A 6,781-nucleotide genomic window follows, 5' to 3' on the forward strand; every position below is an offset into this window, starting at 1 on the left:
ACTAATTAATGCTGTGAAAAAAGAAAACACATGTAGCCATGATCAAAAGGAATCTTCAAACGTTGAAGTTGGCCGGCCGCCCGGCTATGTGTAATCTCGCAACCTCCTCAAACTATGCAAGTTAGCATCTAAATGTGAAGTAGTTGTAATAGAAGTTTCTCCTTTGTCAAGGTGGTTGAAACTTTGAACAACCCTGCTGGGTTACACACAGCATTTCAATCTCTTAAAATGTGCTCTGTGTAATTGTAATTGTGCTCGCCACCACACTGGGTCATTTGACATGCATATGGTATCGCAGGAGATCTCCAAGACTGATAAATATTTGTTTGATGTATTTTTAATTAAAGAAAAATAGACTTGAAATATATAATTTCATCCATTTGGGCTACCTCTTGCTCATCTGTACACGAGCATGCCATATGTTGACGCATGATAACTGCTGCGATCATGAAACTTTTGGACCTTGAAGTGGTGAATTATATATTTTTCTGACACAAACTCCCATTTATTTCTACATTTTCCAGCTTTCACTCTTAAATTTGGTTGGAATATATCAGTTGGTTTGTTTAAATGATCGTTTAAGTCTCCCACAGGCTTTTTAGAGGCCTCTGTTTTGGGTGTCAGTGTCTGCACTCTATTGTGTTTTATGTTGTCTTGATTATATCCTGACACAGGATGAAGCGCAGTGCCAGGATTGGGTGGCAACAAGGAGCATGAGATGTGTATTTGCTGGAGGCTGCCTAGTGAGAGGGATTTGGGGGGATAAGATGTAGTGGCCGGTGGTAAGTAATCTCCTTACAGCTCAACAAACAAGGAGGCCTGCCATTCTCACCACCTTAATTGGCTAACATCAGTTACATACACCATCCTTGTATTGGATTTTGCTCTGTTAAATACTTTGTCTCTCTTGCCACTCTGTCTGGGCCTTCATGTCTCCACTGTTATTTCTTTCTCTCCTCAGACACATTCATGAAACCAAGTGTGCCTGAGCTCAAGTGAGCGCTGATTTATTAGTTCCTACTTCAAAAAGCAGGCACCAGTTTGAATCAGACATCATATAAAGAATGATCTCAGATATCCAGTAAATGGAAGGTGACCACGTCCAAAGCAGTATCAGTTTCATTATTTCATGTGTCATAGTCTGTTTTCCAGGCAGTGCTTGTGTGACCCAGTGTCATGATAAAGTCACTCAGTAGTATTTTACCTGTTGACCACTTGTCAGTATGAGGGCATTTCTGTGATAACATCAGATGGATTACATGGACAACAGACTCCAAATCTTCATTACACAGCAGATGTACTTCAATAAAAGATTTTAATAATCATTTTCTATTCTTGTTTTGCTTTGACTTATCTGCCATTTGTGTAAGGCATCCTTTGGTCATCTGAAAGGTGCTATAAAAATGCAAGCTCTTAATGAGCATTGTGCTTTATATGTGTCAAAAATATGAATTTAGCCAAGACTATACTGTACAAATGCTGTGTTGCTTTGGTTTTCACTTAATTCAAAAGAGGCCTGCCTATTATGTCACATTGGGAAAGTAGAGAGAATTATGAAGAAGCTGCAGAGAAAATGAGTCATGAAATAATAAGGCAGCATGTAGGTTGAAATTCCTGCTTAAATTATATCAAAACCAACAATCTTGGTTGGAGAGCCATGTAACTCTAAAAATGTTTGCTGGTATAATGTTCAAGGGCTGTAATAGAGCAGTTCGTACATTAGTTCCCTCTATCCTTGATAATAGGTAAAAACTTCCCTATAGTCGCCCTTTAGTTTGACATAATTTAAAGTTTGAGAAAACCTGTCAAAGTTGTCTTAACCATTAATGCGACTATAATCAATGTTTTTATTTTTATTATTATTATTTTTTTAAAACTTGTTTTTGTTTTCTGGACCGCAATTTTGTTTCACTCTCATTGCTCTCATCAGCGTTATTTCCAGGTTCAGCCAGCAGCTGTTTTCTGCAAAAAGCTCTTATTAACCCACTGTACACTACCTCCCCAGCACCAAACAGTGGACAGATAAAGCAACTGCCTGGTGAACATAGTGGATCATTTAGCAGCTAAGTAGCCAGAAATTTCCCTCAGTAGTTGGTGGAGACCAAACACAGCTAACAGAGTGAATATTGGGCTTATATTCATCAGGTATCCAGAAACACTCCAAATAGATGATTATGGTGCTCTATATCAGTTGGATGTGTAATTAGCAGCTGCTTGCAAACAAGTTCACCATGTAGTGTTCACAGCTTGTTTCTGTTGGCCCCATGTGACCTAAAAAAAGCAGTTATTGTAGGTTTAATCAGTAACACATCTTAAACTGTAACTTTGTGCTTTATCGTAGCTCACCTAAAACACAAAATGTCATGTGTATCATGAGTAGAGATTTATTCTTTAATATTCTTACCCAGAGACACATAAGGCATAACTCCCTCTCATACCATAGCTAATGACTGCAGCACCATTCATAACCACCCCAACCATCATTTACCACCACAAACCGACACTATGATGTAGGAGCCTCAAACAGGCATACTGCTGACATTTGGTCAGGTTTAAGAGGAAATGAGCAGCGACAGTGGAAGATCCAATCCCTGTGTAGCCATTACTGTCAGTCTGACATTTTTTCTTTCTCCATGTGACCTTTAAGGAAGAAGCTGACTGTGCATTTGTGTAGCAAGTGTAGATGTTTGCACAAAATTTTGTATTTTTGCAGCACTCATTCTATGTCTTTTTCTCATTCCACAACCAGGCCGCAGCATACCATGGCGTGTCATTTTCCCCTCAAACTGTATTTTCCTTATTAATGTGTAGTCATCGTTTGCTGTGGGCCACTGTAAAGCCTCCATTATTTGGCTGCCTGGGTGGCTGCCACTATTGATTTCCTGTTTCTCAATTCTCTATACCAAAGCCAAACTGGGCAGCTTATATCTCCCTCACCCGTCTTTCTCACCTATCCTTGGTCTTCCTAACCTTTATCTCTAAACTGTCCCCTCTTAGCTTCCGCCTCCTTCTTACTCATTGGTGTAATGTTCTGCTCTACTTCTGTCGCTGCTATGCTTGGGCTGTTTCCAAGACCCAGAGGTTAAAAAAAGTTGAATCCAGTTTAGACTGAAGAAGCAGCTTTGACAGCTGCAGCATATTAAGCAGCAAAACATTCTGCCCACTTCATGCTTCGGTGGATTTAAAAGACCACGTTGGATTTTTATTGGCAAAATTCTCCTGCTTTTATCAACTGTCTGACATCTGATTAGCAGATTGGTAACTGTAATGCTTCTCTGTTGTTAGTAAATAATGCAATTTAACACTTCATGTATAGTCCAAAAAATACTAAATGTGCTAATGTGTTGAAGAGATTATTCTGGTCTATGTGCAGTGAACAACTGTAAACGGTCACAAGTTTAAAGGAATGATTAATTGACAGACATTAGCCACAGTACATTTATTTAATAGTGTTATTGCTAAGAAAATAAAACTGCTATTGCTTTCAGCTGTTTTGAAATAAAGATAATCATTTGTGTAAAAAGGAGACAGGAAATGTGAATTCAGGCTGACTTTGGACTGAGCCAAACATCAGAAAGTTAAAATATTTCTGTCACTGTTGTGTCAATTTATGGTTACTTTGCTTTAGTTGTGCTGAGCACTCCAAGCCTAGATTCACCCAGGACACTCAGAGCACTCCCAAACTGCAGGGGGCAACCATGCAACAAAAGTTGGTGGAACCAACTTTTGGGGAAGTAGCTTTTGGGACTATATTTGCCTGTGCACCCACAGAGAGAGCATTGCATTGAAATGTTTGTAGAGAGTTCGGTTGGTTCTCTCATTTATCCCTGGAAAAGGATACTATGATTACAGCTCCTGATCATTCAAAGACACAACTGGTAGGACAATTTATGATTGACTGTGTTTGAATATATTGAGTTTTAAATGTTCAGGTTCTGCTTGGATTGTAATTTGCAATTTAAAATAAGTAATGGGGATTTGTTATGTGAATGTTGAACTTGACAGAAGTAACATGTGCATGAGTTTTATTATGGGATTGGTATTTTCTTGTTAAAATCCTAGGTTAAACTTAATGATCGTGTTTAGTTTGGTTTGGAGATTCAATAGCATTTATTTATTTATTAGAAAGTGGTATTGTGATTTATGTGTGACTGATTCATGATTTATCTGTAACTAATTCATGTTTTGATTTGTGTATTTGAAAGGTTATCAACCTATATCTACTGCTCCATCACTGATCTATCAAGTCACCTTCAAGAAACTATACCATATTATTCCATCACTGGTCTATCAAACCATCTCAAAGAAGATTTCTTTATTAATAAAGAATCAAGAAGTGAAAAGATTGAGTTGTCCTTTGCGTTCTTCAGAGAGAAAAGCAGTTTTCAAGTTTGAGCTGAGCTGTAATCAATTAAAAAACACACAGAACTTGACAGTCACTGCCAAGTAACATTTGCCTGAGAGCAGATGTACCTAGAGCCTTAAAAGGAGCTAAATGTCTTTAACTATTTAGTAAACTCATGTAATTGTCATATAGAAATGTTTAATATAGCCTAAAGGTTAATGTTGTAGTTCTCGAGACCGGTCTTAAGACCACTTTTTGATGGTCTCATCTCGGCCTCTACTGCATTTGTACTTGGTCTTGTCTTGGACATTGAGGACTCAGGATTTTATTTCAAGACCGTAACTTTGGGAATATAAATAAATTGCTTTTGCATTGTCTGCTTTATTTGTTAGCATCCTAACTTTGACTTCAAATGCAACCAATAACCCTAATTACCGTTACCGTCACCCCTCCCTGTGATGGTAAACATGGAAAAGGATAGTTGAATAAAGATGCTTATGTTGATTTCAGCTCTTAGTGTTTGTATGCGGGTGTTTTAATGGGAATGTGGATCTTTCAGATCAATTTGAGAAGTACCTATGATCTCGTTCCACATTTTATCGTATGTTGTAATGTGGGGAACTGGTCTTGGTCTTGACTCAGTCTAGACCTCCCTCAGTCTTGGTCTCGACTTGATCTCAGCCCCTAAAAGTCTTGGTCTTGTCTCGGTCTTGATAAACTCTGGTCTTGGTCTTGACTTGGTCTGAGTTTGGGCAGTCTTGACTACAACACTACTAAAGGTAAGCTGGCCTGTGAACCCACATGTTTACAAGCTGAGGCCTCGCTTGAAGCATCTCTAGAGTTAATGGTAAAGATCTAGTTGGAACTGAGAGTTTAATATTTAAAGTAATCTTATTATTACAGACTATGTGTACCTTTCAATATGCATGCATTGAGGAAAAAGTGTTTTCATTGTCTTATGTGCCTTTTGAGTGATTTAGACTGAACTTTTGACACCAGAGGAAAAAGAAGGGAAAAAACATTGCTTACCAAAGAAGATCATTTACACAACAGACATTTAAACTGATAGCTTATTATTGTGACCTTTATAGCCATGGAGAGTGAAAGTACCTAGGAATGAGGCAGTTTAAGAAGTCGGCCATGTTGTCTACGTGGCTGTAGTTTTTAGGGGTTTATATTAGGGAATAGAAGGAGTAGCCCTCAGACATCTTCCAGAGGGGTTGAGGGAGAACGTCTCTGACAAAACTGGTCAGTTTTATCTCTGAATTTTGAATAAGAATTAAATACCATTGAATATAATCTTAAGTTTAATGTTCACCAGTTTATTTTAACTGTAGCTAATTTTAGTGACTTTGGGAATTCTTGAGTAATCTTTAGGGATTTCTAGGTTCTGAAAAAAGACCATATAAAAACTATTAAATTGACAACAAATATAAACTTATCTCCACTTTTATTTACCAGTCTATTTATTATTTTCTTTAATTATAACCTCATGTAATCACTATAGTATTTGTCTATTTGATATATTTTATACTTTTTGTATTTTTAATAAATTATTGAAAATTAAGAAGCGGCCTATTGATTTGTGCCTCTTGTTTATTGCACAAGGGGAACTCGGCCAGAAAAAGGACACGACAGTGTTTGACTGCATTCCAAAATACAAAAAAGTAACTATGGGGGCACCCCACTGATTTTACACACTAAAAATCAGTTTACTCCACAGATAATGTTTCTCAGTCACTCTGCATGATACAATCCCATGGCCTTTGATAATAGACAGTTTAAAAAACATGTTTAAAGTGCTAATAACACCAATTCAACATTGTACATACAGACGTTATAGACATACAAAAGATAAATGTCCTCTATATTGAAGCTGATCTGAACTGCCTTTCATTTTGTCACAATATCAGCAATGGCTGACATCATTTGGTCATTGGATGATCACATCTACAGTCTGCAAGTGTCCCTCTGCTAGCCTTTAAACCACTTTCTGTTCAATTGTCAAAAACTCAACAAATCAAGGTAACTGTGTCTAATATGTACGGTAATTTGGAATTATTATAATCATACTGATGTGATTTTGTCTTATTTGTCATTGTCTGCGCCCATCCCTGTCTATATCAAACTTCATGTGCATAGATGCACACACAGTGCATGCTTTAGTTGATCTCATCTCTCCAAATCGCACTAAATGCCATTCATGGCAGTTGCATTTAAAGTACTTAAATGTCTTATATTCAGTCTCATTTAAGTGTTTTTCTGAAGTGGTTCTTCTGATGTAAAATGGTCCAGTAGAAAACATTGTTTGTTGTTCCCACTGATTCCCACTGATGTGTTGTAACATTGGCCACAATATACCTGCAGCTTAGATGTCCTGATTTACCCTGCTGATGGGGCTAAACAAAAAACACATTTCTTGATTTCTGTAAGAAT

This window comes from Micropterus dolomieu, linkage group LG20 (assembly GCF_021292245.1).
Source record: "Micropterus dolomieu isolate WLL.071019.BEF.003 ecotype Adirondacks linkage group LG20, ASM2129224v1, whole genome shotgun sequence".
NCBI classification, from domain to species: domain Eukaryota; kingdom Metazoa; phylum Chordata; class Actinopteri; order Centrarchiformes; family Centrarchidae; genus Micropterus; species Micropterus dolomieu.